The 24,429-nt window shown below is 40.3% G+C and overlaps 1 protein-coding gene and 1 pseudogene across 3 annotated transcripts in view; one reads left to right on the forward strand and one right to left on the reverse strand.

The window, feature by feature from the left end:
- TRIM24 (tripartite motif containing 24) overlaps positions 1–24,429 on the reverse strand; it is a 97,227-nt gene that overhangs the window by 52,886 nt on the left and 19,912 nt on the right. The gene's annotated exons all lie outside the window — the stretch shown is intronic.
- On the forward strand, positions 976–9,955 carry LOC308432336 (glycine cleavage system H protein, mitochondrial-like; annotated as a pseudogene). Its single transcript has 2 exons — positions 976–1,065; positions 9,222–9,955. The product of its transcript is annotated as a glycine cleavage system H protein, mitochondrial-like (transcript).

The following is a 24,429-nucleotide window of genomic DNA, read 5'->3' on the forward strand; positions in this document are numbered from 1 at the left end:
AATTAAAAACAATGGCTGCTCTTCCAGGGGTCTTAGGTTCACTTCCCAGCACCCACATGGCAACTCACAACCATCTGTAGCATCAGTTCCAAAGGATCCAGTGCCCTTTCCTGGGCTTAGTGGGCACTGCACATAAATGGTGTAAAGACACACATCACACATGTATGCAACACACACACACATTTAAGACATATTAAAAATCCATCTGAGATTATATATATATATAAAGCAGATCCTCAACACTGAAGCAAATATGAATTTTAAGCTTTTTGTTTTGTTTTAACACTTGGACTATGTTCCTCCACAAGAGTTGATGATTATCCAACAACAGTTCTAATAATAGGAGACCCGAGACTCTCCTTTCCAGTTACTGATCAGGAGTGTCCAAGAGACTCCCCCAAACAATGTTATTGGTGTTGTCTTTACTGCCAAAGACACTGCACTTCAGACACAAGACCTGGAAGAACTGAGCTGCTTGAAAGCCTTGTCCTGAGAGCTTGGTTTCCTAACACTGGCAGGTGCTACGCCAGCTTCTGAGGGAGAGAAACAACCAGCTGTAGCCACCATGAATCATGATAACCTTGAGAGTGCAATAGTGGCTTGCATCTTGGTGATAACCAAGCTTTTTAACCAAACTAAGACCTACTCAACAGGAGGGAAAAAATTGTGCCAGGCACTAGAAACCTAGCCAACTGCCTAGAGTTAGAGGCCATGGACTTAGAGAATCCACCACCACCACTTTACTAACTATCTTCCAAAACTACACTCCAAATATTGATTCTAACACCCTCAGATAAATGTAGCTCTTACCCCTCATCTAAGAAATCTCTTATCAACAGCTAGCAGATCTTTATAGAAAATCACAACTGGCTAAAAAAATTCAGAGAAAAAAGTGATCAAGGGGTATCCAGACAAGACTTGGGGTAGAGGAAGAAAGAAAGATTGAGCTAAAGGACCAGAGAATTTGCTGAGAGAATGGTCCTGCTGGAAATGACAAAGCACAGTGATATGTCTCAACAAGACCTGGAGCAGTACAGCCTTAATAGATACACAATAGAGAAGGTGGTAACACAGGCAATTAGGGAATCCCAAGGGAGGAGAAAGTTTTCCTCTGGGGATGAATCCCCTTAATTGGTTATCTAGTTCCAAGTGGTCAGCCCTGAAATCATATACATACAAGTAACAAACACTAAATGGACAGATCAGGTTTATTTATATATTTAGGCATAATATATACCAAAGAAAACAAGGCCATGATTTCAAGAGGGAGTATGGCAAGGATACATGGGATTGGAGGGAGGAAAGGAAAGGGAGAAAATGATATCCGTTTAAATTAAAAAAGTATTTTACAATAACAAACTATTACGTACTTCATAAATTTTATGGGATAATAGTGATCGCTGCTGAGAAAAAACATATTATAAAACAAGCAAAAAGTCTAAATAACGAAGAAAACATGTCAATACAGGTATACATTCAAGGTTGTTTCTAATTCTTACTAGCATTTTGATGGCAGAACATCTCTATTAAGAAATGTGACTTAACTACTAAGTCATAGGTAAGCAGTATGGCATTTCTGTAAAAATAAGCAGAAACAGAACGGAATATGCACACCAGAAACATGTATGTATAATCAATGTGGAACTAGAAACTACCAGGGAAAACAGATGAACTCTGGGGTGGGTACTAATTATCATTTAGGAAAAAGATGATTGAATTCATACTTTACCTGACCCCCCCCCCCAAATTATGAGTAGATTAAATGTTTTTAAATTGGCCAGGCATGCAAATGCACGCCTTTTATCCCAGGAGGCAGAGGCAGGTGGATCTCTGAAGGACAATCTAGTCTACATACAAAGTAACTTCCAGGACAGCCAAGGGCTACATACTGAGACCCTGTCTTAAGCAAAACAATTTTAGAGTTTGGCTGGTAAGACAGCTTGGTGGCTAGAGGTGCTCATCACCAGTGACAGCCCGAGTTTTACCCATGGGACGAATACAAGGGTGGAAAGAACTGACTTCTCCAAGTTATCCTCTGACTTCCATGTGCTCATGTGGCACAAGCACCTCCACACCCACTGGTAAAAGTGTAATCAGAAATATCCGCCATAGTACCCCAAAGGTACTCATGTTAAAGGCTGGGTTACCAAAGCACAACTACAAAGTGCATAATAGGTCCTAGTGAGGTCATAGAGCCAAGAGGGGTGTGTCCAGTGAGGTCACAGACTCATGAAGGGTGTGCACAGTGAGGTCACAGTCATGAGGGTAGGCTTAGTGAGGTTACACAGACTCATGAGGAGTGTGCCCAGTGAGGTCACAGTCATGAGGGTAGGCTTAGTGAGGTCATGGAGTCATGAGGGGTGTGTCCAGTGAGGTCACAGTCATGAGGGTAGGCTTAGTGAGGTCATGGAGTCATGAGGGGTGTGTCCAGTGAGGTCACAGTCTGAGGGTAGGCTTAGTGAGGTCAGAGTTATGAGGGGTGTGCCCAGTGAGGTCACAGTCATGAGGGTAGGCTTAGTGAGGTCAGAGTTATGAGGGGTGTGTCCAGTGAGATCACAGACTCATGAGGGGTGTGTCTTCGAAGGAAGTTTATGATGCTGGGTGCTTTCTCTTGGTTCCCACATGCTGATGGAAGATGAGATTTTTGCTCTGCTACATATCCCCATCATCATGCTGTCTTACCAGGTGCAAGGCAACAGGACAACCCAGCACAAACTGAAGTCTATAAAATGGTGGGCCAAACACACATGGCTACATCCCCTGTTCTTCATCCTGGGTGCTGTTATTCAGAGCTTCCCTTTGTAAGTTCAATATCTCTGTTAGTCTGAATTTTTTGTTGTTTGGCTTTGTTTGTTGAATTATTTGTGAACTCAAGTAAAATTCTCAGGCAACAAACAAAACCAAGATCAAAATAAAAAAAAAAAAAAAAAATCCAACCTTGTTTTCAGAAGTACAATTGTTGGGTGTGGTGGTGCTAGCCTTTAATCCCAAGAGGCAGGCAGATCTGTAAGAGTTCAAGGCCAGCCTGATTTACATAGTTTCAGACTAGTCCAGAACTGCACAGGGAGACCCAGTCTACAAAAAACCCAAAAGTTTTACTGAAACTAAGAAGGAAAACCCTTAAGTAAACATACAATGTTTACTCTGCTGTAGCTGAGAGGAACTGTTTCCTTTCCTATCAAGCTCTACCTAAGGTTAGATGTCTTTTTTTCCCTTCATTTTGGTATTTTGAGACAGGATCTTCCTATGTTCTGGAACTAGACACGTACACTTAGCTGGCTTCAAACTCATGGAGATCCTCCAGCATCTTCCTGAGTGCTAGGATTAAAGGCAAATGCCACCATGCCAGTCCTACATGTCATCTCATGTCCTTCCTATGCTGTTCCCCACCCCACCACCACCACACACACAGAGTACATGAGAACGTACTCCAGGCTGACCTTAAAGTCACTAAGCAGCTGAAAATGACCTTGAATTCCTGACATTCCCGCCATCACCACCCAAGCCTTCTGGTAACAAACATGTTCCACCATGCCCGGCATTCTAATCCTTTTAAAGGAGAGTGGTTATTTTGCACTGACAGTGCTCACATAGTTAAATAAATCTACACATATGATGAAATGGAACACAACTACATTCCCTACATGCTAGTGTAAATTGTCTGGCTTGAAACCATGTTATGGTTATGGAAGACATGATCCTAACATAAGAATAATACTGTGATATCCTGTGAGTCTAATTGTTTTCAAAGTCAAACAGTTTAAAAACCACAACTGACTGTGTTTTCACATGCCTCCCAGGTCTAACAGAATACCCACTGTTGCTCACTGCTGTAGTTCCATTACGTTTAAACTATACTTTATACAGCTCCATGGAAAACATGTTTGCCACGTGTGCCTTGTCCTTGTGGTTGTGTACAGCTTGAACTCTTGAGAACTTTATGTGACCTCTTAACCCTCAGAGTATAAACTTTTAATGCTCTGAATAAAGTCAGCTCCGTTGTCCTAGGTCCCACTGCTTTTGAGGGTGACATGTAGGATGCCCATCTTTCTGCACAGCTGACCCTTTATCTGCTCTATTCTTCTCTCTTTCCCAGTCACTCATCGCCTTCCCATGTCATCTCCTCACGCTGCTTGGCTCTCCCAAGCAAAACATAGATTCTATACAGACAGACACTTTTGGTCTTTTACCTTCACTAATAGTCCAAAGCCCAACGAATGGGCCTGGCAACATGATGTTCAATAAACATTTGGTGAGTAAATGTTCAGCTCCTTTTGTACAAAGCACTTATCTGTGATCCACAATTAAAAATCATGTAGAAACTCATACTTTACCATCTAGAGAAGCTCTAAGAATGCCTGTAGCATTTTACATAAAAAGCCTGCATGTCTACACAATAGCAATAAGCTCTGGTGTGCCACATTTGAATAATAGCAGCAAAATGAACACAAACTGTGAAACAAAGAAATCAGATGAATCGAAATGGAAAATTCAAGAAAGCATACAGAGCTAAAAAAAAGTAGAAGAAAGGCCTAATGATGATTAATAATAAAAAAAAAAAAGATAGTAATAGTAGCTATGTCTAGAAAAAGAAAGCAGGGCACTTCAAAGACATTCGAATCCTTTCCCGAAGTAAATAAATACCTTCTAAGCTCCAAGAAAGAGTTTTTAATCCAAGTCAAAGACTTGTTAGCTTCTATATGAACCTCTCACCTGGCTGTGGAAGAGCACAAGGACCTATAACCTACTCTATATCAGTTCTAGTATATTTAGGGTCACTATGACTTAATCATGGTCCCATACTCTGATTGGAAAGTTTGTGGTTTGAAACCTGCCTAATAAAATGGTATTTAAATAGATACTATGGTAATGGGCATACCTCACTTGCAGAACATGCTAAAAGGTCCTATCTAATACCCAGCACAAAACAAACCAACCAATCCACCAAACAAACAAAAAACAGAACAAATAAACTAAAAACAACTGACAATAACAAAAGCAAACCCAGCATTGGCTTTAAAGCCATATACACCACACAGACCTACGTTAATCCTCTATTGCTTATAACTCCTAATGACCTTCTAAGTCTGTTTTCTGTAAAACACACTGTAGCACACTGGCAGTTACAATTTGCTGTGTTCCAGCTACCATGCTAAGTGTTCCAAGTTTATCAGAACATTCAAGGCAGGACTGCTTTAAGGACAAATAATATATGGGAAAGGTCTAATCTGGACTGGAACCTGTGCTAATTTCTATCCTTATCCTCTCATTAAAATCAGGTGACAACAATTGATTTTTTTTCCCCCAAAAGACCCAGCAAGGCCTTCTTTCTTTTATCCTCCCTAACTTGGTGGTATTAGATCCCAAATTTGAACTTCTCCCTCAACTTCATCCCCAAATCATAGGTGTTTTCAGTACAAAAATAGGCAACCAAACTAAAACCTAACAAAAAGTCAAGACTTTTCATATCATACAGTAAATATAATCAAGGCCTAACTGAAGTAAGTCTGTATTAGACACGCCATTCTAGGAAGAGTGGGAATAATTTGGAACACAAGATTATTTTTTTAATTATTTTTAAGGAGTCATTTGAAACCACACAGGCAAGGAAGAAGTCACTTTAGAGAAATCATAAAGCAAATAATACAAACTGTTTTTTTTTTTTTAAACCAATGCCCAACATGGAAGAATGCAAAATAAATTTCAGAAACAAATTAAACAAACTACTCGCTTGCTAAGTTGGAACTTAATAATGCTACACATGTGTTTCTTTTGCATTTGCTAACAAAAACAGCATTTTTCTGTTCACTGCCCACCTAAATTTAAATGTTTTAATCTTCTGGATTCTAAGATTCGTGACTTGCTATCTCACTTTTAGCCTTTTCAGTCTAAATTTAAGATTAACTCAGATTTTGTAATTTTAGAATGGTTAACATGCAAACTTTGTTCATTTCTATGAAAGAGATGTGGATTTAAGGTCTCGTTACATGGAACTGACCAAGTGACATGAGCTGAATGACCAGAGACGGTCGGTCGTTCCTAGTCAAGACATAAATTCTGACATCTATGGAGAAAAGTGAATGAACGCATAAAACATAAAAGAATGATCTGTACGTGGTCAACCATTAATGGCTTGCTACACACACACACACACCAGTGCTGGGGATATGTTGAGAAATGTATTGTTAGGCTGTTAACAACACAGAGTATATTTAGATAACAGTAAGACGACTATAAAATCATGGGTATAATTTAATGGTATCATCATTGCATCCTGTCTGTTAACTGAACAAATTACGTACTTTTTATCCATCGAAAGACTCATAATGTCAACAGAAATACACTTTTAAAAAAAGATCTTTTATGTGTATGAGTACTTCGCCTGCATGTATGTATGTGCATCACATGTGTAAAGGCTCTCAGGTCCTCCAGAACTACAGTTACACATAGTTGTGAGCTAACATATAGGTGCTGGGAACTGCAAGGGTAGCAAGTGCTTTCTGCTGAGCTCTCTCCAGCTCCTATACTCTTCTCCTAAGATTCTGGGAATTGGATCCAGGGTCTCACACACGCCACCCAAGTGCTCTGCTACTGAGCTACAGACCATTAGCACCCCCCCACACACACACAATTTAGAACAAGTTATTCAGAAATGTTTTACTTCTTTCTCATTTGTAGTTCTGTGTTAGGGATGCAACATCTTGAAATGAGGGACTGACTGGAACATCCAGATCTCTGTTCCTGTTGTCTTGGAAACAACATATCCTTCAAAGTTTTAAGTCCAATAAAACATTGCCACTGGGTATACAGTCAGGAGAGCTGCTTGCTTTCTGTAATTCTTGACCTGCAGTATTCAAACAAGACTTCATCTACCATGCACTGCTTTCCTCGGCCTGACTTAGCTGCATCTTGTAACCTATGTTGTTCTGTCTCACTGGACTTCTATAAGTAGTAAAAATGCAGAATTTGTAGCAAGCTAAAATAGTAACCAGGCTTCTTCACTAGAAAAAACAAAAGAATCTCCCCCCCCCCAAAAAAAACTAGTGTAGCTTACTATAATGTCTACAAAGCAGACTATACAAGAATTATCATCAGATGTGGGTTGATATTAAGGTGATACATGATTGGACAGTGGAGGCATAGGCGGGGAAAAAGCTAGGAAAACAGAAGGGGAGGAGAGGAGAGATTCCTGGAAGAACAAAGATAGAGGCAGATGTTTATGTTTCTCTGCTCACATCTCCTCATAAATAAGGTTGTAATGAATGTTTTATAGGAGACAGAATTGTACAAAATCATTTGCCTTCTAAAGGTTAGCAAATTATACCAATTAGATCAGAGCACTTTGGTGTGTTCTTTGATGTAATGACTTTTGAGTTCAAAGGATGTAGTGGCAAAGCACACAAAGCCCGCCCCCGAGTTGCAGTGTGTGTGTCTAAGGCTTGGCAACAACACATCAAGGGGAAGTGAGTGAAAACAACATGCCGGGGCGGTCGAATCCACCCAGGACAGAAGCAACAAGGGTGGCTTGCGGACTGTGTGGCGGAGTCTGTGCACTCGGCTCCACACTGGAGTGGCTCCCAAAGAGTGAGACCTTGGGGCTGATAGCAACAGAATCAATTTAATATTTAATGCAACAATCAGAAGTACTGTCTAGCAGGGGATGAAGGGATCAAGCATGCTTTTAATTCCAGTGAGGCAGGTGGATCTCTGTGAGTTCAAGACCATCCAGGCCTACAGAGTGAGTTTCTGGACAGTTAGAGCTACTGCCTAGTCATAAAGGGGTCAATTCCTTTAAGAACCTACAATCTTAACATACCAGGTACAAAACAAAATACAGACATCTGAGAAATAAACAAAGTTGGAGAGGTTAAAGCTGCGTGTAGTTAGAGATTTCAGTTATCTTCTCTCAATAATCAACAGAGTAATGAGCAAAAATCAAATAAATCAAAGCAGTAATAAGACTTGAGTTGAGGCACATAATTTGATAAAACAATATTTAGTTATCACCCTACACTAGCAGAATGTAAATTTAAGTGTGAATGGAATGTCATCAAGATATAATATATGCTAAACAATAAAACAGGGTTTGAAAGAATTAAACACGGCTGGAGAGATGGCACAGTGGTTAAAAGCACTGGTTCTTCTGAGGTCCTGGGTTTGGGTCCCAGCACCGTGCACACAGCACAAGTGCACATGCAAAGGCGAAGTGCTTAGGCATATAAAGTAAAATAAACTACACTGACGAATCCTAAAACACATGCAGCCTGTTTCATAATCAAAATGACATCCTAGAAATTAAACTGTTGGCTATCCACACTGACTCTAGCAGCTGGGAAACTCCCTTTGCAAATTTTGCATACTGTGTAAAATCTCAAGGCAGTGGCCAGGTCCCACCTGGTAATCGACCCCCCTGCACAACCCTCCCTAAGACACTCTATGTAAGTCCTCAATACTGTTCAGTTCCCTGTTGTCTTCTGGGGGCAGAGCCAACCCTAGATTTGTCCCTCTTAATGAATCTTTTTTTAAATTATATATGAGTACACTATAGCTGTCTTCAGACACACGAGAAGATCAGATCCCATTACAGATGGTTGGGAGCCACCATGTGGTTGCTGGGAATTAAACTCAGGGCCTCTGGAAGAGCAGTCAGAGCTCTTGACCACTGAGCCACCTCTCCAGACCCTCAATAAATCTTTTTTGCTGCCTAGTGTGACTGACTGGAGCAGGGCTGAGGCTCAGTTGGGGACACTCTCCTATGGGAGCTGCAATGCTGAAGAGGGACAGTGAAGTGGAGCTGTTATCCTGTACCACTCCAGCTCAGCCAGGGATCACCTCCCTCAGGGCTCCTACGCCTGAGCAGAGGAGGCTTCCCCTCAAAGCTGTGTGGTTCCAGGGCTGGCTTGTCTCAGGATACCCTTTCATTAGGACTTTGTCCCACCTCAGAGTTGTGTAGTTTCTGGGCTTCCAAGTCCCAGGACTCCTTTCAAGTTGAGCAGGAACACCAACAAACATGTTTTCAAATAACTTATGTTTATAGGATGATTTTAAATTAATGATATATATTTCTACCTGAACAATAGTTTGAAAAATTAATTTGAAGGATGTATACTATTTGTCTCTACAGCTGTAATAAACACTTCAGTAATGTAGATAGGTGATATTCAAGTCTCACTGGTTAAGAGCATGTACTACACTTGCCCTTCCCGATACTCCAATTCCAGTTCCCCACACCCACAACAGGCAGCTCACAACTATCGGTAACTTCAGCTCGAGGGACTGATGCCCTCTTCTGGCTTCCACAGACACTACACTCAAGCGCACACTTACACATAATTAAAAACGAAAGTATTTCCGGTGGCGGAGGCGAAGCGCAGTTACCCTTGATTCCTCGGATCACGTGGCTGCGAGCCGCGAGGAGCGTGCCGGCTGTAGCCTGCAGCCTGTGCCCTGCCCTGGCCTCCTTCCCCGCCGCGGTCCTGGGCGCCAAGCGCTGCCACTGTCCGTCGGCTCGCTGCGCACCGGAACTGCTTTGCTATCAGTGCATAAATTCACAGAGAAGCACGAACGGATAGCAACAGAGGATGGTATGGGTACAGTGGGAACCAGCAATTTTGCACAGGAAGCTTTGGGAGATGTTGTTTACTGTAGTCTGCCTGAAGTTGGGACAAAATTGAAAAAAACAAAGCTGGCTGTCAACTTACAGAGCTCCACCTACCTCGGTCTCAAGTGATGCAACTAAAGAATTTGGTGCTTTGGAGAGCGTGAAGGCTGCCAGAACTCTACTCTCGACTGTCAGGAGAGGTAACTGAAGTCGATGAAGCACTTGCTGAAAAACCCGGGGCTCGTCAACAAATCCTGTTATGAAGATGGTTGGTCAAGATGACACCGAGTGGCCCTCCTGGGTCATGTGTTAATGAGTGGAGAAGCATATGAGAAATGTGTGAAGTCCATTTAGGGGTGACCACGTCACCCTCCACTTCCAGATAAAACCGGACATGACCTGCTCTAGGATGCTTGTCTTAAACTAGTGGAGAATAGAGGACTTGCAATAACTTTTAGCAATACTGATGGAAAGAAACTATTCTTGACAGTGCTACTTAAGACCCACCCCCAACTTCCTAATGGATGCAGACAAACACAGTGTGTAGATTTTTGATAAGCTCTGGCATTTAGGTCTTAGATCATCTGTGTTAAAAGTGGTTATGAAGCTGGGTTTGGTGAGGACCACGATTTAATCCCAGCACTCAACAGGCAGATGTTCGTTCGAGGCCGATCTACAGAACACGTTTCAGACCAGCTACAGTTACACGGTGAAACCCTACCTACTGGGCTTTCTACTGGGTATAAGAATTTCGTAATTCAGGATAACCGTGGTTTTATCTTACATAATTTTGTAACTAGGCCATATCCACCATTGGGTTTTGGTCAGAGACTTAATGTCCTCTCTTTGGAAATGCCTGGGACTACAGGGAAGTGTGTGCAGTGCCAGATGCAGGAGAGTACTGTCTTTGTTTCATCATGTGCTGTGTTGGCTGTTATTTTTTCACCGTGAAGCACTGGTTTTGCAACATCATGAGAAACAAATAAAACATTCATCCTCTTTGTTCAAAAAATAAAAAATAAAAGTATTAGAAACAATGGAGTAGAACAAAACTAGAGATAAATATATACACATTCTACAGAACAAGTCTTTAACCAGAATTTCAGAAAGAAAATATAATGGGCAAGAATTCTGAAGAAATGAAATAATTTTCCTAAGTTTTCAAGATGAGTGAATTCAAAAGAGAATGGAAAATATGTAACATGCAAAAACTGAAACCAAAGACAGAAAATTCCTTAAAGGAATAAACTATCATGAAAGAAAGAAGACAAGACTCTTACGCATAACAAAGGAAGTCAGAAGACAGAAACAGCTAGCTCCCCTCAAATGTCCAGTCAGACTGGCCTGTGGCACAGCCTATAATCTCAGCAATCAGGAGGCACACAGGCAGGAGGATCTAGAATTCAAGGCTAGCCTGGACTACAGGACACTCCCCACCCCATCCCACCCCCCTCTCTTACACACACACACACACACACACACACACACACACACACACACACACACACACACACGGGTGGGGGGTGGAGAAAGGGAAGTGGAGGAGAAGATAATAAAAACAAAGAGGGGAGATCCTAAACTAAGCATATTGTTATTAAATATGGAATAAAATGTGCTATTTTAAAAATACTGGGATAAGTCTGATGTAACAAACTTAATAGTAAAGTCCGATGATATGTTACCAACTCAGCAAACTAAGTTTCCTAAAATCATTTACTTTTAGGTTTTACTTTTTATGTTGATAAAAACTTGTGTGTGAATATGCAAAATACTGGCTGAGTTCAAAGGCAAAATGTCTCTCCTCATCACCTTTTCAAGCTCTTACTTCCCTTAAGGTAACTATTTTCATTACTTGGTTTATTAAACCATTTTATTAAAGACGTTCTAGTTTATCCAATATTTAATTGTTTTGTTTTACAAAAGTATTTTTCTTACACAAAAGTAGCTACCTACTATATATACTATCCCTGCAGCTTTGCTCCTGTTCACACACTACATTAGGTGACTCATTCTATATTAAATATATAATAGAGCTGGATTTTGTTATTCCCCCAGCCACACACTGAGTGATTATATTTCTGTTGTACAACTTCTCCCCAATGCCTTACTTTTAAATTACAGAAGATACAATGAGTAACTGACTGCATATCACTTTAGATTCCTGGTAGAAGTGCTTTTAAAATAGATTCCTAGAAGTGGGTTTGTGGGTCAAAGATAAAAGGATCTCCAACATTTCAACAACTGTCAAATGCATCCACATTATAAATGCACTATATCTAGTTTTAAAGTCTCATGTTGACAAACTTTTGGATTGCTGCCCAAGAGGTAAAAAGTAGTTCTCTTGGTATAGTAAAATTTAATAGACATATTCATTAAAGCATTAATGCCATTTCAAACTGGTCAGGGGTGGATGATCTTGGGGAGTTCAGTCCTGCCAGGGTGACATACTGGAAAACTTTGGGGAGGTCGGTAGAAAGAAACATGCAAGAAGAGAAAGAGAGAGAAGAGAGACTAGACTGTAAACTTTAACTCTTCAAGATAGAAAAATGGTATTCTAAACTTCCCAAAAGAGATTACACAGACTTACAAAACTGTCTCTTTCTTTTAAAGTAATCCAGATGGGCCCAACACCAATTGATATGTCTATAACAATTCCTAAAACTAAGGCTCAGTAAATACTGAGAAGAGGGTGCACAAAGATTCTAATAGCCAAAGGCAAAAGGACCAGGTCATTAGTTCACAAAATGTTAAAAAGGGGGGGGGGCATGGAGCAACCCACTGTGGCCCACACCACAGCAGTACGTGCCTCCCGAGAGCCAGGCTCTAACCCGACACACACAAGTCAGACACCTCCAACTCCCCACCAATACCCCCACCTGCGAGGACCCCAGCAAGCCCAGCAGTTGTTTGCTCTATCCTGTCCAGTTAGAGCTCTAGCTTCTTTCTGGTACCTGCCTGAACCATCAGCAGGCATGGAGCAGCAAACTGCCTTACCCCACAGCTCTGTCTGCCCCCCTAGGAGGTCTGCTCAAACTTGAGACATGCCTCCTGGGAGGCTCAATCCAACTCGGTACACTCAGGTCAACCAACACCAGAGACAACTAGATGTTGAAAGACAAGTGAAAGAACACAATGAACAGAAGCCAATACAATATGATCGCATCTAAACCCAGCTCTCCTACTACAACAAGCCCTGGATACCCTAAGACATGTGAAGAGCAAGATTGTGACCTCAAATCCCATCTCTTGAAGATGATAGAGGCCTTTAAAAGGGATATAAATAATTTCCTTAAAGAAATAAAGAAAAACAGAATCAAAAAGGTTAAAAGCCCTTAAAGAGGAAAAAAATAAACCCCTTAAAGAAATACAGGAAAATTGAATTGAAATGGTGAAGGAAATGAATTTTAAAAGTCCAATAGAAACAGAAGCAATAAAGAAAACACAAATAGAGGCAAACTTGGAGACAGAATTCTAGAAAAAAAGAACAGGAAGTACAAGCACAAGCATCATCACCAACAGAATGAGGGGGAAGGAGGGAGGGAGGGAGGGAGTAAGGGGAGGGATGGAGGGAGACAGAGACAGAGTGAGTGTGTGTATATCTCATGCATAGAAGATACAATAGAGGAAAAGTTACATTGAATAAAGACAATGTCAAATGTAAAAAAAGTTCCTAACTCAAAAAACATGCAGGAAATTTGGAGTACTATGCAAAGACCAAACCTTAGAATAACAGGAATAAAAGAGGGCAACAATTCCCAATTCAAAGGGCCAGAAAACATCTTCAACAAAAATCATAGAAGAAAACATTCCTAACCTAAAAATAGAGATGGCTATGAAGATATAAGAAGATTACGGAACACCAAATAGATTGGACCAGAAAAGAAAATCCTCCTGCAACATATAGAACAAAATTATACAAAACAAAGACTATTTAAAATCACAAGAGAGAAAGCCTAAGTAACATGTAAAGGCAGACCCATTAGAATTACACCTGACTTCTCAACAGAGACTCTAAAAGCCAAAAGATCCTGGGCAGATGTCATGCAGACCCTAAGAGAATACAGATTATCAGTCCAGACTGAGATACTCAGTAAAACTCTCAATCACCACAGATGGAGAGAACAAGATATTCTATAACAAAAACAAATTTAAACAACATCCAGCCTTACAAAGGATAATAGAAGTAAAACTCCCAACACAAAGAGGGTAAGCGCTCCCCCTACTCCCACCCCTGGGAAAAAAAAAAAAAACCCAACTCATAGTAAAACCAAACAAAGACAATCACACACACTCATAACACCTACAACATCAAAATAACTGGAACTAACAATCATTGGTCATTAACATCTCTCAATATCAATGGACTCAATTCACCAATAAAAAGACACAAGCTAAAAGACTGGACACATAAGCAAGATCAATGATCAATCATTCTTCTACATACCAGAAACACACCTCAGCAACAAAAATAGACACTACCTCAGAGTTAAGGTCTAGAAAAAGGTTTTCCACACAAATGGAACCAAGAAACTTTCCCTACTGTGTTTGATAAATGTTGTCCAGGTTCAATTGCCAAGAATGTATTGTCTAAAATGCCTGATTGGTTTTCAAGGATGGAACTCCACTCTTTACTTGGTTTTAAGAATGTATGGAATGTTACCATAGGGCATAGTAATAGTGGTGATCAGATGTGGAAATGTAGGGAAACAAAAATATACATGTGAAATAAACTCAGTATTTTAATAAAGTAAAAAAAAAAATGGGGCAGAACTAAACAGTGTTCTCAACAGATTAAGTCTCAAATGGCCAAGAAATACTTGAAGAAATGTTCAACATCCTTAGTCATCAGGGAAATGCAAATCAAAGTGACCCTGGAATTGGTTAAGATCAAAAACATAAGTGACAACACATGTTGGTGAAGACTCAGAGGAAGAGAACACTCCTTCATTGCTAGTGGGACTGCAAACTTGTATAACTACTCTGGAAATCAACTTAGTGGTTTCTCAGAAAATTGGAAATAGTTCTTCAAGACTACCCACCTATACTATTCCTGAGCATTCACCCAAAAGATGCTTCACTATACCCCAAGGACACACGTGCTCCACTATGTTCATAGCAACTTTATTTGTTATAGCCAGAAAATGAAAACAAAACAACCCAGACAGATGCCTCTCAACTGAAAAACAAACACAAAAAAATATAGTTCATTTACAGAATGGAATATTATACAGCTATGAAAAACAAAACCATCATGAATTTTGTAGGCAAATGAATGCAACCAGAAAATATCCAGATCCAAAAGGACAGGCATAATATGCTGTAAATTTAATTTTTTCAAAGCCTATTTTTAATGATGGTTTGTAAATGCTTTAACCTCCCTTCTAGCCCACCACCCACCAGATGTAGTGGAAAAGAAAGGATATGGGGAGACTGGAGCTGTTTATAAATGTTTTATTTATTTATTATTTTTGAAGCAAATCCCATCAGCACTGTCAGAAAGACAATTCAATTCACTGGTCAGCAGCAGTAGCTCAATCCACTCAAACACATCAGAGATAGCTACAGTGGTGGCATGACTTAGCAGGAATGACCAGGCCTCAGAAAATCAGCATGAGTCAGCAGAAACGAAAGGATAGGGGTGGAGGTGGGGCAACAGAAACACCAGAAATTCTCACCTGTGCAGCAAAGCAAAGATCAGAGAAGACCAACAAGTGCTGCACAGACAGCTCTAACCAGCAAGCCTCTAGCTCCTTTCCCAGTCTGTTGAGTCCTATTTATACTCTCCAAACATCACATGTCCTCCATGGGTCTTGCCTCACACTGTGTCTTACCTCAGCATGTGTGTCTGTCTCAGCTGACCTCACTCTGCTAATCGGCCTGAGTCTGTGGAAGCAACAAGAGGCTACAGCACACCACCAGAAGAGTTTGGGGCATTTCTCTCTATGGAGTCCTGACAACTGGAGCTCAACTGTGCAATTCAAGACAGACCAATACAAGCATGTCATTAGCTAAGAATCCTTCACCTGTCCTTTCACTTGTGTCCGCTTTAGGAAAACATGCCCTTATGTGTTTGCCTTAGCAAAACACCATCCAATACAACTACTTTACAAAGAACCCTAAGTATCCACTTCAGTATGTACTTACTGGTAAGTGGTTATCATTCATAAAGTACAGAATACCAATGATACAACCAACAGGCCCTAAGAAGTTAATCAAGAAGGAAGGTCCAAACAAGGATGCTTGAATCACACTTACACAGGCAAACAAAGTAGTTATAGGAGGCAGAGGGAAAAGGGGAGAACAGAGGGGGTATGGTAGGCAGGGTCCCTTATGAGGAGAACCAGGGGAGAGGCCCAGTGAGCCAGTAGAATAAATGGAAAAATGAGCAGCTGCCTGGGGTATGGGGAGGTGAGAATCTCTAGGAAACTGCAGAGACCTGGGAGAGGGGAGGTTTACAGAAGTAAATGCTGGTGACCTTAGCTGAGATGTCCAACTGTAAGGACATGAAACCTAAAGAGGCCACCTCTAATAGCCAGGCAGGACCCCTCTGAGAGCTCTACTCAGCAGTGGACTAAAACAGAAGCAGATACCTACAGTCAAACCTGGATCCCTAGAGCTCTTAGAATCTAACCCACCAACTAAAGAATATACATGTGCTGAAATGAGCACCCCCCCCAAGTAGTAGCTAACCCTGGCCTCAACAGAAGATTCATCTAATCGGGCAGAGACTTGTGATGGGGGCGGATCCTGGAAGGGGGGGGCATCCTACCCTCTCAGAAATGATGGGGAGAAGAGACTAAGGGTAACAGTATTTGGGATGTAAACAAATTAATTTTAAAAATGGAGGGGGGAGAAGAGAATTATCTAAATAGGCCTATAGGTCACTTGGACAGCAGATCAATCCTCACTAAGGCTGCAATGTTTAAAGGTACTTGTCACCAAGCTTCATGGCCTGTGTTTGATCCCCTGGATCTACAGGTCAGAAACCACAGGTTATCCTCTAACCTCTACATGCATGTGTTGGCTTTCTCGAGCACACACACAAATACATGTAATTTTAAAAAATAATAATGTACTTTGACCTCAGCAGTCCTTCCCCTAGAGGCAATTGTTTACAGATCTTTACTGATAAGTGACAAAGGTGATGCCATCTTGAGTTCATTGTGGCCTCTTAACACATCTCAGCCTTCTACCCCACCCCACACACACTCCACAACAGCTACATGCCCCCTGGCGATGCTCTTGGGACTATTAGTGACCCTGACCACGGGTCTAGATGTATTAGCCAAAATAATTAATGTCTGTGCAAGCTAAAACAAATTAGAGGAAGTACAAATCAAAAATAATTGTGTTGTGTCTACAAAATGCTGCTAAGCTCTGCAAAAACACAGATGTTACAAGGCTATTCCAGCCCCTCTCAGAATACTGGTATCCTCTTCCTCCATCTTCATCTTCCTTCTTCCCCCTTCTTTAAAAATGGTAAACCCCAGAGCTTAGGCACCAAGAGACATTTTGCAGATGTTAGGGTACTCCTAGTCTCACCATTATTAAAGGACAAGTAGCATGGTTGTAACGATCTTAAGTGGATCATTGCACTAAGCCCGTCTGCGTTCTTAAGGAAAAAGCATACCTCTTTCCCCACATTGTGTCTGACTGCTGGCACGCATCCTGGCCTCGGTATCAGCGAAAAAAGCCATCTCTTCTCCATTCATCTTATCTAGGCAGCAGGTAAGGTTGTTTCCCTGCCTTTTGTGGTTTTTCTTTTAAATACTAATAACCCTATCACTGTGCTTCTATTTTAATCTATTCTTAAATTCTTTTATTAATAAATCCTGGGACGCCAAAAAGAGACCCTGGTTTTCCCTGTATCATCACTAAATAAGTAAATAAGTAATGTTGCCTGTGACAGGAATGGTACAGCACCTCTGCCACCCCAGTACTGGGGAGACGGAGGCATCAGGATTGCCTAGAGTTGGAGGCTAGGGAGGAGTATATCATAAAACTTTCAAAACAACAAAACTGGATAAACGTTGCTTATAAATATTACCAAAAAATACAGATCTTTTCTAATATGTTCAATATCTGCTGGTTTACCTACACTACATCTATTCTATTGAATGTATTCCCTGAAATCTGAAGTCATTCTAGCTCTATTCTTCCTCTAATTTACTGCAAATTTCCACCCTGGAACTTACTGATTACTGAAAATCCCTCTGCCTAAACAGGTTACCCTAATTCTCTGTATGCTTTATGACACATGAAGCCCAAATAGTTACAAATAACCACTAGTAGTGATGTTAAATAATCACTAAACAAGCTACAAGATGGCACTTTGTGCTTAGGTTACTAGAAAAACAGTAAAACTTAAAGTCTGTATAAAAGAGTTTTTTACATGTTGGTAAAATGATCTGTAACAATGCCCAGAGTTGTATTTTTAAATCTGATTTACGTGTGTGTGTGTGTGTGTGTGTGTGTGTGTGTGTGTTTGTGTTCGTGTGTGCATAGTGTGTGGGCATATGTACCATGGGTTATATGTGGAGGCTGGAAAAAAAAAATACCCTGGATGCAGCTGGTTTCTTCCTTCTGCCTTTATGTGGATTTTAAGTACCAATCATTCTTTTAGACTTACACAGTACGTTTTGACCCACTGAGCCACCTAGCTGACACATGGTGGAATCAATATTGTGATATATACTACAAATTTTCATTCTTTAATTCCTTCTCTTGCTCTCATACCCCTCTATTAGGAGCTGTTTTTCCACAACATCATGAAGTACAAGGATATACTTTCTTTTACTTCCTTTGTGACTAAGTCCTTTCAGTATATAGAGCTAAGAAATACACAAATACATGATGTCATTACACCTCTCATTAAAGACACTGGGTACTGTAGGTTCTTTTGTGCCTTGCTGTTTCCACGTAATATATTACTACAAATCAGAATTTACAGAAGAGTCTACAGCAGTGGTTCTCAACCTGTGGGTCTTAACCCCTTTGAAGGATGAACAGCCCTAATGACTCTTTCAAAAGGGTCATCCAAGACCATCAGAGATCGCATTCCTGGTATTAGGAACTGAGACACCATTTCTCTATGTGTCCCCAGACAAGTATACTCACCTGCAGATATATTCGCATAAGAGTACCTGGCATGATAGCATCACAGTGCCAACTCCATCACATATACCCCAAACAAATACAGCGACATGTGACAGCGTTGGTGCTATAATGTACTTATGCAGACCAATTACACCTGTGTAAGAGACCATCTATGTTGAAAGCAACAGTCTTGCAGGTAAAATGATACTTTATGACTCATAATTACTGGGTAAATGTAAAATCATACACATCAACTATGGCAATATATATTACTATGTGTGTATATATAGATACATATATAATGTACCATGGGAACTTTATATGGTTGCTGATGAAAGGCTCCAATAGTGGAAAAATACCATCTGCCCCCTCAGTGTCCTCAGAAGGAGTTGAGGACAAGTGAGTTACAGTTGCGCACCTTCAGGAACCTGATTCCTCCTCAGGATGAGCTAGCGACAGACTGGGGCTGCAGCTGCGCTCCTGATAACACTCCCCAGAACCCAAGGTCCCAAAAGAAGACCAACTGCAAGGTCTCAGCCGGTACTTGACAATAGATAAAGGGCAAAATCAGCAGAAACAGAACATCTGGCATTGGTGCCCTGCTCCCCCAGATACCCCGTTTCCAGCTTTTAAAAACTCACTGTAACTACTGCTTGGGGCTCACTCCTTCCAGAAGGCTGCTGAACCCTGGCATGTTGGCATAATAAAATCCTCTTGCTTTTGCATAAGGTCTTTCACTGATCAGTCTTTTTATATTCAGCTACGATTTGAATACTGCACCTCCTTGTGATAACACGTATGTAAAAAGAGAATGATAAATCTTAGCAAACGTCAATAAACTGTATTGAATGAACTACTATCCTTTGTCTTATTACAGCTATTGCTATGTTACTTTCATTAGAAAACCATCCCATGACAATAGATTGTGTAGAAAAGAACATTAAGAGAATAAAGTGGGTGTTTTAGTGTGGTTTTCCCCTCAATAATTACAGCAGGAACTGAAAAAATGTAATGTGTTTATTGCGAAGACAAGCTAAGCTACTACTTTGGTAGCTAGCATCTGAGCTTTGCGACCCAAGGATGCTATTTTAGGAGCAAAGCTGCTGGGCTTAAGACCAAACTTGACACAGGTGGCAGTGCCACAAACAAGACATAGCAGCCACTGAAGTTTCATATTTGGTGGCACGTAGAATCAAAATAGCTATAAAACCTCACACCATTGTTGAGTTTACTGTTGCCAGTGGCCCAAGACATTGAGTTGAGGAGACAAATTTGTTATGCAATTGAGTGTATTTTCATTATCTAAGAACACTGTCTTGAAAAACAAACAAACAAACAAACAAACAAACAAACAAAAAAAAAGACATGTTTGCTGATATTCTTGATCAGGTAATCCAAAAAACTAAATCTTCCCTATTTCCAATATTAAGTATCAAGACTGATAAATCTACATATGGTGTAAATGTTCACTGTAGAGGTGACCTTCCTTCGCATTCACATCAGTGTCTCTGTATATTAGGACTGTTAATTGATGATACAGCCGTAAGCTGAATGCTAGAATACTTGGTACTGTTCTCTCAGCTTTCTATATGTGAATGCTTGTCCTTCCTCATTGGCCCAAAAGATGATTTTCTGAGATTATTATGTTAAAAAGCAAACTGCCATAGCCCTCATCCTTGCCAAAGAGCAACTCAAAAAGATGGATCAGATAGTGTCCTGCTGCTGATTGGTTCAGATTAGAATGTAGCTGTTTATAGAATAAAAGCTGATAGCTAATAACTGGGCAGGAAGTGTAAAGGTAGACTCCCTGGTAGGGAGAAAGGGACTCTGGGGAGAAGAAGGTGGGTCTTTTCACCAGGAGACATGAGAAGAGACAACTGTGTACCGGGATAGGGCTAGGTGGCTAGATTAACTTAAATGAGGTATAGTTAAAAGTCTGCCCAGCTAAATAAGGCCTAATCTTTGAAATATTAAAGTCTCAGTGTCTGGTGCGGTTCTGGCTGGCAGGTCTATAGGGTCCTACAGCAGTCCACAGTTACTAGTTTTAATGAATAGTTTTACAGTCCTGTTGAAACAATTACTGCACATGATGCATTTGAAAGAGTTGGATCATTTCTGAAAAAGAATGAGATGTCTTGGGGAAAGGTTTGGGTGTTTCAACAGACGATGATCCTGCTATACTAGTATATCAATCTGGATTCACGCTTGAACTGAATTGAGTCACCAAAGGTCACTGGAACTCACTATATGATTCACCAGCAAATGTAAGCAATGAAGACGCTGCCACAGAGTTACAAAAAGTAATGAGAAGCAACACCAATTCTGTCCATTTGTAAAGCTGGACACTTTAAACAGTCCTGTTTTCACAACTGTGAAACTGCTGGAGGCGTTCTTGTGCTCAACAAAACTACTTCACACAAAAGTGAGATACCTGTTGAGAAGAAATGTTTTAAAATACTTTTGAGCTTCATGGGGAAATCAGAAAGCAAGACTACAGTAGTTCGAATTGCAGAAAATAGCTTACACGGTGGTTGACAACACTGCCATCTTGAATGAGTTAAATTTATCACAGCAAGAATCAAATACAACATGCCTCGATCTGTCTAAAAAGATCAGATCATTCCAAATGATACTTCAGCTTTGATCAGAAAAATGAAAATAAATTTACATGTTGCCAGTTAAGGCCTGGGTAACTGCTATTATTAATGTTACAAGGAAATTTCTTTCATTCTTTTACTAATGTTACCTTCTCATGCTCAAATTGATTGCATATTCTGCTATGTTCTGTGCTTTGGTGTTCTTGGAAACCAATCACAATAGAAGTCAATTAGAATTGTTTTGTATAGTTAGCCATAATAAAACTGAGTGAACCAACCACTCAGCAGCACTTCCTGCTGTGTGTGAGCCTTTATGGTTTTTGTTGCCTCTGGAATTGACCCAAACGTAAGAGAGATACCTTCACTAATATAAGAAGCTATTTGGGGGTAAGAGTTTCCATTTTGAGTAGAGGTCAAATAAAGACTAAGTTCCCAAGACCTCCCTGGGAACTGACATCCTACTTGGCAGAAAGACACACATTAGGTGGGTAACTGACATCCTGCTTGGCAAGTTAAGACATAAATGTATGTAAGTCAAGACCCCTGCCACAGTTGAATACACCAGCCAACGGGAGTGGGATAAGTGTACAACAAAGACATGTTCCTAAGGAAATCCCCCATCCCTAAACCCTCATTGGTGGAATAACTCGGCACAGATGTTTGTGGATTTCACAGTTCAGCTCCTGGGTCTGGACTATGTTCCCGATTAATCAATATTGGGGTATGCATTCAATAAACCAGCCCTGTTTGACTGAGATCAGTTTCTGAGTGGTTTGTACAGTGATTCCCAGATGCCAAATGATGCCAATCTTATCTACTTTGAGGGATATAAAATCAAACTAGACCGAAGGATTATAATAATCTCTGTGAAAGGACACTTGCACATGCTTGCAGACAAATTTTATTAGCATTTTCCAAGTCTACTTGACAATCTATTTACACTTGCCAGAAGCCCATTCACAAAGTTGAAGACATTCCTGAGAGAGCACAGGAGGGGTTCACTGAACTTGCTAACAGCAATGAAGTGAGAACTGATTTCTCTCCAATGACTGTTACAAAATTCTGGATCAAGTATATCTGTTCTGAGACTGTGTTGTGCTTCTTCCATTTCCAATGACATAGCTTTGTGAAACAGGGTTTCCACCTTGTTGATTATCAAGTGTAAATACATAAGTAGAACTGTTGTAGATGATCTTCACACTATGCTCTTGCAAAGAGTGCCTCGAGAATTTCTGATTTGATGAGAAGGAAACAATCTCAACCTTCACACTGACTTTTCTCATACCATTGCAAAATATAGCAATATAGTTTACTGCTGTAGTGTTAAAACTGTTTCCCATTCTGCACCATGCTTCAAGACACATTTTCATGTATTTGTAACTAGAAACAAATATTTCATGATATATAACTATATGTTTTTGTAATTAACCATTATGCTCTAATTACATACAACTTGTAACAATGAAAATATATTCTGCCTATCAGATATTTATATTACAATTCATAACTGAAATGGAAACATAAGGGTTCTTTGGAAAGTCGATTGTATTAGATGGTGTTTTGCTGGGGCAAAGACATGAAGAGTGTTTTCTTGGAGTAGACAAAGATGAAAGGCTAAGGTAGACACAGGAGAGAGGATGCTTTACTTAAGCAACCACATGAAAGGACACGTGATGAAAGGGTCTTTGCTAACGACATGAATGTGTTGGTTTGCCTTACATTGTGTTGTTGAGCTCTATCTATTGGGACACCATAGAGAGAAACACCAAAGAACTTCTAGTGGTGTGCTGCAGTTTCTTGCCGCTTCTGAGGACTCAGACTGATTAGCAGAGTAATATTGGCTGAGACAGACTCACAAGCTAAGGCAAGACCCATGGAGGACATGTGATGTTTGGAGGGAGTATAAGAAGCACTTAGATGGACATGACTGAACTTGCCTTGTTTATATTGCTAAACACTGTTGGTCTTGAGTCTTTGCTGATCTTCTTTCCACTTTGCTGAGAGAAGCACAGTTGATATTTCTGTAAAGTGTTTACAAGTGGATCGAGCTGCTTCTGACCTATGAACTGAACTGTCAATTTCCAGACAACATAGATGGGAACTGCTCCAAAGAACCTTCCTAAACAGGTCTACCCTCCCATCTCCTCCACCACCCCACCCCTGTGTCCTTTCTTTTCCACTACCTCTGGTAGTTGATAGGATAAAAGGGAGGTAAAGTGTTTAAGAACTATCATTAAAATTAGGGTTTGAAAAAAATTAAAGTTACACATAACAGTAGCGAAATTACAGTTGTGGAGTAGCAACAAAAATAATTTTATGGTTGGAGGTCACCACAACATGAGGGACTGTATTTAAGGGTGGCAGCATTAGAAAGGTTGAGAACCACTGGTCTATATAGGGATCCTCATTTTTTTAGTATCCCTTCAGTCACATTCAGTATTAGCAATGAAACATCACATTTTATGCTTCTGTATTGCATCTTTGAGATTCATTTATAAAAGACCATATAATCAACAGAAAGTGAATTTTCAATTTGCTAAATAATTTCTTTATATGCTTATCACCCAACACTTCCACTAACAGTACACAGTCTTACTTTCTTACAGTTGTACATACTATTAATGTCAAGGTACAATACTAAATCTACTTTGCAGCAAATAGTTAAGCTTTCTTTTAAATGTGGACTATGAAATTTTTCACATAGTCCATCCACATATATATGCAAAATATTCTATTTTACAAAACATACAAGCATAAGATAATTTTGATTGTTATTGAGTTCTTGATGGTTTTATAAACCAGTTTTTTTGGGTTTGTTTTGAAACAAGGTCTCATGATTCTCAAGGATGGTCTGAAACTTGTTATGTGGCCAAGCTGACCTCTGATTTGTCTTACATGTCACTGGGAATGGAAGCAAGGACTTCATGCATACTAGGCAAACACTCTCACTGACTAACCTGAAAGATCCCCACCATTGAACTAGCCTGACTGCAGGAACAAGGCCTGCACAGATAAGCATGAATTCAAGGTAAAAGGCAAGGCAGAGCAGTTAATTCAAGGTAAAAGGCAAGGCAGAGCAGTTATCTGTGGTCAGCCACCTGGTACCAAAAGAGGGTGTAGAGGGTTCTTGCAGAA

The sequence above is a fragment of the Micromys minutus genome (assembly GCF_963924665.1).
Source record: "Micromys minutus genome assembly, chromosome: 18".
NCBI lineage: Eukaryota > Metazoa > Chordata > Mammalia > Rodentia > Muridae > Micromys > Micromys minutus.